At 46.6% G+C, this 13,862-nt stretch overlaps 1 protein-coding gene across 1 annotated transcript in view; it reads left to right on the top strand.

The window, feature by feature from the left end:
- Nucleotides 1-13,862, top strand: part of CHCHD6 (coiled-coil-helix-coiled-coil-helix domain containing 6) — a 227,308-nt gene that overhangs the window by 159,995 nt on the left and 53,451 nt on the right. The gene's annotated exons all lie outside the window — the stretch shown is intronic.

Below are 13,862 nucleotides of genomic sequence, written 5' to 3'. Positions count from 1 at the left end.
ACATCGGCACCGATGGCAGCGACCCCAGGAGAACAGGTCCCGTCGGCCCGCCGGTCCGCCGGCGAGAGTGGGGTAGAGAGACCGCGTGGGCAGTCGGCCCCGGTCACTCCCTCAACTCGTGAGCCACGGGACCGAACCCTGTCGGACCCGGTACCTCGAGACCGAGGGGGATCGACCTCCTCCTCCTCCATGCCCTCCGGCGCCGGTGACGTGCACCGGAAAAAGGACAAGAAGCGCCGTCACCGGGAGCCCTCGGTGCACCCTGAAGGGGAGTCGACGCCGAAGCGTCATCGTAGAGAGGAGAGATCTCCGTCGGTGGTGGAGGTACCGACGCGTCGGGGTTCCGGCACCTCGGTGCCGTCTCCTGGCCCCCAGCAGCTTCCGGCACCGACACCCCTACCGGCCCCACCGCCTTTCCCGGCAGCGGGCCTGGACGAGTGCCTCAGAGCCATCCTTCCGGGGATCCTGGAAGGGCTGATGCGCCAGGCTGTGCCGGCGCCGGGGGTGCTTGCGCCCTCGGCGCCGATGACTGTGGCGCCGGCGAGCTCTAGCCCGGCGCCGGGGCAGTCGACACCGCCGCCGCTTGCGGTGCCGGTCTCGACAGCCACGCAGGTGGAGTCCCCGTCGACGTCGATGGAGGGAGCTCCGTCCCCGCCGGCGCGGGAGTCCACCGCTCGACGACACCGAGACCTCGGTGCCTCGACGTCGAGCCGGGCCCGGTACCGGACGCAGCTACATGAGCTAATGTCCGATACCGAGGATGAGGACTCGTGGGGGGAAGAGGAGGACCCGAGATATTTCTCCTCAGAGGAGTCTACGGGCCTTCCCTCGGACCCCACGCCGTCACCGGAGAGGAAGCTCTCACCTCCTGAGAGTCTCTCCTTTGCCTCCTTTGTGCGGGATATGTCTATAAGCATTCCCTTTCCCGTGGTCTCTGTGGAAGAGCCGAGGGCCGAGATGCTCGAGGTCCTCGACTATCCATCACCACCTAGAGAGTCCTCCACGGTACCGCTGCACAATGTCCTGAAGGAGACGCTGCTCCGGAACTGGGTGCGACCACTAACTAATCCCACCATTCCCAAGAAAGCAGAGTCCCAGTACAGGATCCACTCTGACCCAGAGCTCATGCGGCCCCAGTTGCCCCATGACTCAGCGGTCGTGGATTCTGCTCTCAAGAGGGCACGGAGTTCGAGGGATACCGCCTCGGCGCCCCCGGGGCGGGAGTCTCGCACTCTGGACTCATTTGGGAGGAAGGCCTACCAATCCTCCATGCTCGTGACCCGCATCCAATCTTACCTGCTCTATATGAGCATCCACATGCGGACCAATGTGCAACAGCTGGCGGACCTGGTCGATAAGCTCCCGCCGGAGCAGTCCAGGCCTTATCAGGAGGTGGTCAGGCAGCTGAAGGCGTGCAGAAAGTTCCTGTCCAGGGGGATTTTTGACACCTGTGACGTGGCATCTCGTGCTGCGGCCCAAGGTATAGTGATGCGCAGGCTCTCATGGCTGCGTGCCTCTGACCTGGACAACCGCACCCAGCAGAGACTGGCTGACGTCCCTTGCCGGGGGGATAACATTTTCGGTGAGAAGGTCGAGCAGATGGTGGACCAACTGCATCAGCGGGAAACCGCTCTCGACAAGCTCTCCCACCGGGCGCCTTCAGCACCCGCCCCCACGGGTGGGCGTTTTTCCCGGGCACGGCAGGCTGCACCCTATTCTTTTGCGAAGCGTAGGTACAACCAGCCGGCCCGAAGGCCTCGTCAGGCACAGGGACAGCCCCAGCGCGCTCGTTCTCGTCAACAGCGTGCGCCTAAGCAGCCCCCTGCGCCTCCACAGCAAAAGCCGGGGACGGGCTTTTGACTGGATCCACGGGAACATAGCCGCCCTACAAGTGTCCGTACCGGACGATCTGCCGGTCGGAGGGAGGTTAAAATTTTTTCACCAAAGGTGGCCTCTCATAACCTCCGACCAGTGGGTTCTCCAAATAGTGCGGTGCGGATACGCCCTGAATTTGGCCTCCCTGCCTCCAAATTGTCCTTCGGGAGCTCAGTCTTTCAGCTCCCTTCACAAGCAGGTACTTGCAGAGGAACTCTCCGCCCTTCTCAGCGCCAATGCGGTCGAGCCCGTACCACCCGGGCAGGAAGGGCAGGGATTCTATTCCAGGTACTTCCTTGTGGAAAAGAAAACAGGGGGGATGCGTCCCATCCTAGACCTGAGAGGCCTGAACAAATTCCTGGTCAAAGAAAAGTTCAGGATGCTTTCCTTGGGCACCCTTCTGCCAATGATTCAGAAAAACGATTGGCTATGTTCCCTGGATTTAAAGGACGCATACACTCACATCCCGATACTGCCAGCTCACAGACAGTATCTCAGATTCCGCCTGGGCGCACGGCACTTTCAGTATTGTGTGCTGCCCTTTGGGCTCGCCTCTGCCCCACGAGTGTTCACAAAGTGCCTCGTGGTGGTGGCGGCGTATCTCCGCAAGCTGGGAGTGCACGTGTTCCCATATCTCGACGATTGGCTGGTCAAGAGCACCTCGGAGGCAGGAGCCCTCCGGTCCATGCAGTGCACTATTCAACTTCTGGAGCTGCTGGGGTTTGTGATAAATTACCCAAAGTCCCATCTCCAGCCTACTCAGTCTCTGGAATTCATAGGAGCGCTGCTGAATACCCAGACGGCTCAGGCCTACCTTCCCGAAGCGAGGGCTACCAATCTCTTGGCCCTGGCTTCGCAGACCAGAGCGTCTCAGCAGATCACAGCTCGGCAGATGTTGAGACTTCTGGGTCATATGGCCTCCACAGTTCATGTGACTCCCATGGCTCGTCTTCACATGAGATCTGCTCAATGGACCCTAGCTTCCCAGTGGTTTCAAGCCACCGGGAATCTAGAAGATGTCATCCGCCTCTCCACCAGCTGCCGCACTTCACTGCTCTGGTGGACCATCCGGACCAATTTGACCCTGGGACGTCCATTCCAAATTCCGCAGCCCACGAAAGTGCTGACGACGGATGCATCTCGCCTGGGGTGGGGAGCCCATGTCGATGGGCTCCACACTCAGGGTCTGTGGTCCCTCCAGGAAAAGGATCTGCAGATCAACCTCCTGGAGCTCCGAGCGATCTGGAACGCACTGAAGGCTTTCAGAGATCGGCTGTCCTGTCAAATTATCCAAATTCGGACAGACAATCAGGTTGCAATGTATTACGTCAACAAGCAGGGGGGCACCGGATCTCGCCCCCTGTGCCAGGAGGCCGTCGGGATGTGGCGTTGGGCGTGTCGGTTCGGCATGCTCCTCCAAGCCACGTACCTGGCAGGCGTAAACAACAGTCTGGCCGACAGACTGAGCAGAGTCATGCAACCGCACGAGTGGTCGCTCCATGCCAGAGTGGTACGCAAGATCTTCCGAGCGTGGGGCACCCCCTCGGTGGACCTTTTCGCCTCTCAGACCAACCACAAGCTGCCTCTGTTCTGTTCCAGACTTCAGGCACACGGCAGGCTAGCGTCGGATGCCTTTCTCCTCCATTGGGGGACCGGCCTCCTGTATGCTTATCCTCCCATACCTTTGGTGGGGAAGACCTTACTGAAGCTCAAGCAAGACCACGGCACCATGATTCTGATCGCGCCCTTTTGGCCCCGTCAGATCTGGTTCCCTCTTCTTCTGGAGTTGTCCTCCGAAGAACCGTGGAGATTGGAGTGTTTTCCGACTCTCATTTCGCAGAACGACGGAGCGTTGCTGCACCCCAACCTCCAGTCTCTGGCTCTCACGGCCTGGATGTTGAGGGCGTAGACTTCACTGCGTTGGGTCTGTCTGAGGGTGTCTCCCGGGTCTTGCTTGCCTCTAGGAAGGATTCCACTAAAAAGAGTTACTTTTTCAAGTGGAGGAGGTTTGTCGTGTGGTGTGAGAGCATGGCCCTAGAACCTCGTTCTTGCCCTGCACAGAACCTGCTTGAATACCTTCTGCACTTATCAGAGTCTGGCCTCAAGACCAACTCAGTAAGGAATCACCTTAGTGCGATTAGTGCTTACCATTATCGTGTGGAAGGAAAAGCCATCTCTGGAGAGCCTTTAGTCGTTCGATTCATGAGAGGCTTGCTTTTGTCAAAGCCCCCTGTCAAGCCTCCTACTGTGTCATGGGATCTCAACGTCGTCCTCACCCAGCTGATGAAACCTCCTTTTGAGCCACTGAATACCTGCCATCTGAAGTACTTGACCTGGAAGGTCATTTTCTTGGTGGCAGTTACTTCAGCTCGTAGGGTCAGTGAGCTTCAAGCCCTAGTAGCTCATGCTCCATATACCAAATTTCATCACAACAGAGTAGTGCTCCGCACCCACCCAAAGTTCCTGCCGAAGGTGGTGTCGGAGTTCCATCTTAACCAGTCAATTGTCTTGCCAACATTCTTCCCCAGGCCGCATACCCGCCCTGCTGAACGTCAGTTGCACACATTGGACTGCAAGAGAGCATTGGCCTTCTACTTGGAGCGGACACAGCCCCACAGACAGTCCGCCCAATTGTTTGTTTCTTTCGACCCTAACAGGCTAGGGGTCGCTGTCGGGAAACGCACCATCTCCAATTGGCTAGCAGATTGCATTTCCTTCACTTACGCCCAGGCTGGGCTGACTCTTGAGGGTCATGTCACGGCTCATAGTGTTAGAGCCATGGCAGCGTCAGTGGCCCACTTGAAGTCAGCCACTATTGAAGAGATTTGCAAGGCTGCGACGTGGTCATCTGTCCACACATTCACATCACATTACTGCCTCCAGCAGGATACCCGACGCGACAGTCGGTTCGGGCAGTCGGTGCTGCAGAATCTGTTTGGGGTGTAAATCCAACTCCACCCTCCAGGACCCGAATTTATTCTGGTCAGGCTGCACTCTCAGTTAGTTGTTCTTCGTAGGTCAATTTCTGTTGTTTCCTCGCCGTTGCGAGGTTCAATTGACCTGGGTTCTTGTTTTGAGTGAGCCTGAGAGCTAGGGATACCCCAGTCGTGAGAACAAGCAGCCTGCTTGTCCTCGGAGAAAGGGTATGATACATACCTGTAGCAGTTGTTCTCCGAGGACAGCAGGCTGATTGTTCTCACCTTCCCTCCCTCCTCCCCTTTGGAGTTGTGTATTTCATATTTTTTGCTAGTCATTCAACTGGCGGGAGCGGTCGCGCACGGGCGGGAAGACGGCCGCGCATGCGCGGTGGGCGTGCCCTGCGTGTCGACCGTCCCGCGAAGCTTATTTCCGGTTGGTGGGGGCTGCCGCGGACGTCACCCAGTCGTGAGAACAATCAGCCTGCTGTCCTCGGAGAACAACTGCTACAGGTATGTATCATACCCTCTATGCGCTAATGTTCAACATATAAGTAGAGGGTTCTCTTTTACAACTTGCGCAGGCACAGTGGATTTTTAGGAGGAAAAGCCTCGAGAAGCTCCTAGTATTAATTGACAATCGTACAGGAGCAGGACTTCATCATCATCGGCAAAAACCTCCTTAACTTATTGTTAGGACAGCCTAACAATATCTATGACTCAGTGTGACTTGGCTATTAGGCTTCTGTTGTTTTTCAAAATTATAACAGCTCCAAAATCAGACAAAACTTAACTTTGGCTGTCAGGTCTCTACTCCTCTCAAGCTCTTCAACCGACCTCGATCGGTTTTGTCTGATTTTTGAGCTGTTATAATTTTGAAAAACAATAGAAGCCTAATAGCCAAGTCACACTGAGTCATAGATATTGTTAGGCTGTCCTAACAATAAGTTAAGGAGGTTTTTGCCGATGATGATGAAGTCCTGCTCCTGTACGATTGTCAATACTAGGAACTTCTCAAGGTTTTTCCTCCTAAAAATCCACTGTGCCTGCGCAAGTTGTAAAAAAGAACCCTCTACTTGTATGTTGTATAGTCTTATGAAGCTGGGTATCTCTTCCTCTACTAGTATAATTTATGCTCTAATGTTGCCATTTAAAAAAAAAATTACTTCAGGAACACATCACCACCCATTTTGTATTTAAGGGCTCCCGTGGTACATGGTAATATAGATATGCTAACTGGTTAGTACAGGAACACCCACTCTCCACCCATTAACATGCCCCTTCCAAAAAAGAAAGTGAAGTATTGATTGCAATGGTGTCCACAGTCCTCCATTTTTAACTGTGTTAGGTGGCGTTGGTGGTGGGAGTGTGATGTGGTGAGTGAAGGATTTTGCACGACTAGAGAGCTGTCAACCAGCTTTTCACTGTCTCTTTCAATAGACTGTCCATTTCCTCACAGCCAATCAAGTCATTTCCTGGTGTGGCAGTGTCAAAAATCACAGAAGGAATTATGCAACTTCTAATTTTACCTGTCTTGAATCAATAATAGAAATGAATGTCTGATTTCAACAGCAAAGCAGAATTACTTGTTTTCAAAAATGATTAGCCAGTTTTAATTTTTTATGCTCTCAAGTGGCAGTTAGTGCAGCATTCCAGAAATCATGAGCAGGCGTCATGGGTGAACCGGCGCTGGTTTACATCAGACAGCCGTTAGCATTCAAAGGCCCAGATCTCTTCAGTGCACTAATTCACCAGGGATTCACAATTCTCTTGGAGAAATTAATCTGCTAGTGGCCCAGTACTGTAGTATAAGTGAAGTAAAGGTCAGAAATGTGATGGTTATGGTTGAGGAAATGAATAAGCCCTGATACAACAGACTATATTAGCTAGAAAAATATGCACAGCATTAGTTCTGTTAAGAAGTTTTTTTGACTTAGAGTATAGTGCTGCAGGTTGGTAGAGTTACGCCACAAAGTTGAATCTAAAGTCCTGCATTTAATGAATTCAGTAGGCATGTGTCATTCTGACATGTCTAGCAGGGGAGCATATTTATGATAGCCTGTAAATCAAGAGGGTTTTTATTAAGGACAAGATACAGATTTTCGTCTGAAATTGCAGTTAGCCCAATTTCTATGCTTCATATCTCTTATAGGGTTTACTGTTTTAAAATATTGTATGTAACTTCTGCAGTTCTTGAGACAGCCGAGTGGAAGAGTTAACAATACAGCCTAGTTTTGCCTTTAGTCTCTGCACTTTTTTTTTTTTTTTTTTTTTCCAGGAGAGTCTGTTGGGTTTTGTAAAGAAGTCAGGAGATAAGCGATGTTTCATTAAATGCAGCACACTGTGATATTTCCATCAAAGGTGGAAATGATGATTTTTTACAGCGTAAAAGCTGTGAGTCATAGGCCTTCTCCAGAGCTCGGCCATGTCTTTGATTGGCACTTTTTTTTTTTTAGAATCTCTACCCAAAGGTAGGTATAAATTAGGACACAGAATCTTTTGGCTGGAACAGCATTGGCATTTGGTAATGAGGTGGTTTTGAAAGCAGGCTGCATTGAATTGGACAATAGGAGGCCAGCAGTCATGCCTTTACAGAAGATTGTTTCGGTTCTTTTGGCTAGTGGTGAACTGTATGACCTCCTGACCATTATGAATCAGTTGCACTGCTCCTTTGGTGCATGGAAGCCAGAACACAATATTGGGTACATTTGTTAAAGATGTTTTTTCTTAGGCATGGCAGAAAAAACATTGGAAAAATCAGATCCTATGACTGTATGTAGCCCTGACTTCTGATAAAGGTACTGCTCCTGCACAAGACCATTTTCATTATCTTAAAGGCACAGTAGACTACATTATGGTAAGAGTTAGGATAAGTGAGGGAAGTGAAAAGCATATCATTGGTTAATAAGATGTCACTTGCATATTTCTATTTTTGGTGTCTAATGTACAGCGCTGATTAACAATGTTTTGTCAGAGACTTGTAATGTACATCTCATGGGAAATACTTCTATATTTTAATTTGTTTGGGCCTAGCATCAGTTATTGCAGAATTACTTTAGTAAATCTGGTGCGCAGGGTGTGCCAGTGCGGAGCTTCAGTTCTGTGCAAGATTCAGGCAACTCAGTAGATGTAGTTTTCTGCTCCACCATGAGTTGGCAGCACTTAATTCCCTCACATAATGGTGTTAGTGATTTCAGTCAGCACTTTCTGCATAGTGGTGATCTTGTCTCTTTCCAGCTGACAGTTTGTCTCTGTGCTCAAAAGCACCGATGAGAGTTAACTTTCTGTATAACATCATCAATGCTTTATGAATTCGGAGATGGAAGCAATGAAAAAAGTAACATAACCAGAGCTGCACCTCGAATATTGTGTTCAATTCTGGTCACCGCGTCTCAAAAAAGATATAGTGGAATTAGAAAAGGTACAGAGAAGGGCGACGAAAATGATAAAGGCGATGGGACGACTTCCCTATAAGGAAAGGCTGAAGCAGCTAGGGCTCTTCAGCTTGGAGAAAAGATGGCCAAGGAGAGATTTGATAGAGGTCTATAAAATAATGAGTGGAGTGGAATGGGTAGACATCAATCATTTGTTTTTCTCTTTCCAAAAATACTAGAGCTACAAAGTAGTAAATTTAAAACAAATCTGAGAAAGTTTTTCTTCACTCAACATGTAATTAAAATCTGGAATTCGTTGCCAGAGAATGTGCTAAAGGCAGTTAACTTAGTGGGGTTTAAAAAAGGTTTGAACAGCTTCCTAAAGGAAAAGTCCATAGACCATTATTAAAATGACTTGGGGAAAATCCACTGCCTATTTCTGGGATAAGCAGCATAAAGTGTGTTGTACTGTTTTGGGATCTTGCCATGTATTTGTGACCTGGATTGGCCATGTTGAAAGCAGGATGCTGGGCTTGATGGACCTTTGGTCTGTCCCAGTGTGGCAATACTTATGTACTAACATAATCCCATTAGGATTTTATCCTCAGGACAGGCCTGGTGGACCGTTTTCACCACTGAGTGGCAGCATCAACATATCTTCAGCATAAAGCACTGCTACAAGTAACTGGTCTTTTTTTTTTTTTTTTTATTTGGTGGTGGGGGGGGGGGGGGGGGGTCATTTATCCAAAATTTGTAGAGTAATAGCAGTGTTTGTTGAGATTCCATCTGAAAAAAACAGTCAAGTCTGTAATGCTGTATTGGCTGCAAATCAGTGTAAAAAAACAAACAAACCTTAAAACAGCAATTCTGTCAAGACCCTTTTATGTGCTGTACTCTTACATATTTAGTACAATTATAACCACCTATTAACTAGGTGTGGAACAATAAACCATAATATATAAAACAAAATAACATAGTACAGGCCACACTTCAAATATAAACCTATCAGTTTTGCAGTACATTTTCTAAATGTATATGTAATATAACCATAAAATGCACTTAATGCACATAAACCAAAAAAATTAATAAAGGGAAACCATGTCAAATTCCTCATTCAATCCCAAATTTTCAGATTAGTGCAGTGGGTGAGAACCTGGGGAACTGGGTTTGATTCCCACTGTGGCTCCTTGTGATCTTGGGCAAGTCACTTAACTCTTCATTGCCCCAGGTACAAAAAGTTAGATTTATGAGCCCAATAGAGAAAACACCTGTATGTAATATGTAAACCACTTTTGTTGTACTACATAAAGGTGGTGTATCAAACCAATTATCCTTTAGATCAGTGTTCTTCAGTGCATGGCCTGGGTGCCAGTGGCGACCCCCAGAGACCTTCTGGGCGGCCCCAGTTGTCTTTTGGGGTTTTTTTTTCCTGCTAATCTGCTGCTCTACCTAAGCTCAGCACAGAAAGGGGAAAGTGGATGGGGGAACAGCCGCATGCTTGAAGGACAAGGTATTTTTCATTAGACATAAGAATGTGTTTGGAAATGCTCACAACCTTGAGGATACTCCCCAATGAAGTCTGAAGGTGTGCTGGTGAGGATGGATATGGTTGACATACACTGTTCAGTGATATTGTAGCCCCGCATGGGAAGATATTAGAATCTAAAAGGGCCCTAACTTAAAAATTAAGGAAGGCCACTGCGTTAGGTTTTGATAGCAGAGTTTACTTGCCTTGTTCATTTGATGCAAAAGTTGTCCAATGCCCCTCTTTAACAAGAAGCTCAGCAGTAGTGATTTGTTTCTGTCCATTTCACCCTGTTCAGTACACATTAAATGTAGACTTGCTTTGCTGAAGTAGGCTGTGCATAGCTATTCTGCATGCTGTTTTAGATTCTTTAATTTGTAGGTTTTCAATTTGTAATTCTTTTCTTCTCATTAGTTTTTATTATTTTTGATTTTTTTAGGGTTGTATTCGATTAAAATTTGTAATCACGATTAATCGCCTGATTAAAGGTGTGTTTCTCCCCCCTCCTCCCCCACTGCAGCCCCATATGACTCTGGGCAGTGGAGGATTACGTGACTTGCCCAAAGTCACAAGGAGCTGCATTGGCAGGAGAGAGGAGGGGAAACACATACCTTTAATTGTGATTAAAATGTTAATCGAAGTGCAGCCCAGCTTATCGACTCATAAATTTCAGCAAAATCTGTGTTGTAAACCAGTAGCAAGCAAGCATCCAGTTTTTTGAAAGACTGTCATAGGTGTCATGGAAACTTTGCCATTTGCTTCTCATTCAGCTTTGCAATGCTACGCGAGGGTTAAGATGCAGCCTCTCTGGGTTCTCTAGATTGGCCATGACTAAGATAAATGTCTAATTCACTGCGAGCATCCTTACTGCTGCCAGTAATAAAAAGCTTGCTTCACATATTCACCCTGCTGCAGACGTTTCTCTTAAATTAAATATCAGGAGAACATATAATAGCACGATTCCACACCAAGCCAATATTATCAGATTGATGTCAGGCAAGATAATGTAAGAAGGATAAGTTGATGAGATTTCATTTATTAAATAAAGTAAAAGAATGCACAAAGCAAGAGGAGATTTGGTTACCCGTCGTGTATCAGAACATACAGTAGTGAACTTTTGTCATTCCATATCTCAAGGGAATGAAGAGGTGAAAGAAGCTCTTTGTTGCATTTAAGTAGCAGCTCCCTCTGTTATAGAACGGCTGAATTTAACCATCGTCTGGTTTCAAAGACTTGGGTCTGAAATTAAGGATTTCTCAATATGAGAAGAGTGTTGGTGACCACATGGCTTTATGCACATCAATAACTAGAGTTGCTTGTATGTGGCGACACAAAGGTAGATTCTTCAGCAAGCGTTGGAAAATATATGGCAGTTATGTGGCAAATTTTCATAAATTTGTATGGGTTTCCGTATTAGATTATGTAAATTGTTTTGCATTCTAATATAGTTACTTACATTTCTTAAAATTCCAATTAATATATTTGGTCCTTTTTTTGGAAGGAAAATAGATCTTAATGATTGGTGATGGGAAGAGAAGAAAGTGAATAGAGAGAGGGGAAGGGATCTGGGAGATGGCGAGAGAAGGCATCTCAGAGGAAGGGAATGGAGAAATGACTTTGGGCAGGAGGGACAAGAGGAGAGGAGAATCAGGGAGGAGGAAGCTGGTATTTTAGATTATAGAGGAGGATCTAGGACCTTTTCACATTATTCAGGCTCGCTCTCTAATCCCCTCATACTCCCAACCAGTTTCAGCCTAGTGCTGCATTCAGAGGGCCTCTTCCATAACTCCACCAAGAATATCTACCCACTCCACCCCCTTTATTAATTTATTATTTGTAAAGTAACCTGCCGAGCAAAATATATTGATGCAGTTCACAACAATAACATTCATAATAATAAAACAGCCAATGTCGGTATCCTGAGTTGCCATATAACATTAAAATCAATGCATAATTCTGTCACAAGTCAAACCACATGATATTTATCCTATAAGAAGAAAAGCTGTCTGAAAAAAGAAACCTATTGGTTTCTTGTTAACTTTTGGGAAGAGAATTCCCCTTCCTTCTGTTGCACTAGTTGGTAGTAGGGGAAGAAAGCGAGTAGTGTTGTCGGGCTTCCTGCTCCCTTCTTGTCACCCTGGGCCCGTCAGCTTTGAGTCATACACTAACATACCACTATGCTCGGTAGAGATCCTGCCTTGGAGTTACAGGAGGGTATGTGTTCTGTGCCATGCCCTGGGTAAATACCGACTTGCTACAGTAAGAACATGGGTTCAGTTTTAGGTAGCTGCCCTCCACAAAGATAGCCACATGTTAGAACAAAGGGCTAATATAGGAAACACAGTGACTTGTGTATCCTGAGAGATGTCCAAATTAGGGTTAATAGTATTAGAAAGAAAAAGACACTCAAGAGAAAATTGAATTGCACTGGCCAAATATTTGAAAGAATAAAAGCTGTTAAGGCTCAGGTGTCATAGATTTCACTGCTCTTGAGAGTGCTCGATTCTGGAATATTTTGTCAGTAGAAATAGTCGCAGTTGTAGCACTAAATCAATTCAAATAAAGTTGTACAAGTTTTAGAGGGAAGATATTGGTGGAAATGAGGATCTAGCCACCGTCATGCTGAGCTGGTTTCCAGACTTTGGGGTCGGAAGGGGGGTGGGGGATATGGCTTGCAGATGCAGGATGGTGCTTTTATCTTTTTTTCACCCTGTCCTGGATTACCATTTGTAGAGATGTGCTGGGCAGTCAGGAAAAGGTTGGACTTTCAAGTCTTTTGTTCAGTTAAACCAGTTGTGATCACTAAAATATTATGGATGCATATTCCACATGTTTCATGAGGTGTATGACCAGGACTGACTCAGCAGGCATCTTAATCACCTAAAATACGTAAGACTAGATTTATATTTTAGAACCAAAAACATTGTATTGTGGTCTCAGGACGTTTTATAATAGGTCAGATTTTAATTTGCATTCATAGTATGGGTTGCAGCCAGAACATTTCTGTATTGTTTCATTTGTGGGAATGTACGTTTGGGGTTTTTCGGCATTTTTCGTTACGGGATCTATGTTATCAAGAGTGTGCATTCCTTAGGACGAGTGTGTACTATTGATAGCAAATGAAAAACATGAAATTTCATGTTTTTTTTGTGTGCTGGTTTTCATTTGCCAACGTCATAAAATATTTCCCGATGACCTAAAACGAATACACAGCTCTAATTTGTAGTGTCTCCATTGAAGCTGTAGTATGTGGTAATAACAATAAGCATCGAGCAGGATATAACATTTTATAAATAAATATTGTTGAAACTTTTTTTTTTTTTTTTTTTGCTGATTGTACATTTAAAAAGTTTGACAGATAGTGTTTGATTTTGCAGATCTATTTTATAAGGTGCATAATGATCTAATATGCTCTTGCTTCATTTCTTAGTTCTCTTGAGTGTTTTTTTTATAAAAATGTAAACGTTTTTATGTTTCAATATGTTTATTCAAAGAAAAATAGATAAATAAGAAGGAACCAACCAGCAATAAAACAAATACAAAAGACCTTTTCCAGCTTGCTAACCTATTCTTAGTTAGCAACTGTTTTTCATTATATATGAAACTGAGAACTTTCTATTCCTAACCCCTATTGGCCTCCCTCCCGCTTCCACTCCCTACCAAACTATTCTCCACCCAGCTCTCCCTCTTCCCCAACCTAAAATGACCATCAGGAGATCTGGCTACTTTAAATGTTTTTATTGATGTTTAGTAACAATGCCAGTATCCAACAGGTACACAGCACTAAGTCTTACATCCAAGAAATGAGAATCTATATATATAAAAGGCAACCCCAACGTTCTGAAGCCTCCACGGAAGTTGAGGCGCCTGAGATATCCGGTGTGCCCTGGAGTGTCTGCACCGCCCTCGCGTCAAAACGTCATGACGTCAAGGGCGGAGCTATAACACTCGAGGCCCGAAACCGAAACGCCACAGGCACGGCCACGGAGGCGCAGCAAACAAAAAAAAACAACCAAAACCCTACCCACACACAGCGACGCCAACACCGAACAAGGCAAGTAGCTCGGAGGGAGGGGGCCCCTTGCTAGCGCCCGTTTCATTGCCCTCAGAAACGGGCATTTATTCCTAGTTAAATTATAAAGTGTAACCATCAACCATATTAAACATGACATC

Source organism: Microcaecilia unicolor, chromosome 6, assembly GCF_901765095.1.
Source record: "Microcaecilia unicolor chromosome 6, aMicUni1.1, whole genome shotgun sequence".
NCBI classification, from domain to species: Eukaryota; Metazoa; Chordata; class Amphibia; order Gymnophiona; family Siphonopidae; genus Microcaecilia; species Microcaecilia unicolor.
Note: the sequence above shows the minus strand (reverse complement) of the source record. Positions and strands in the feature narration are given on the sequence as shown.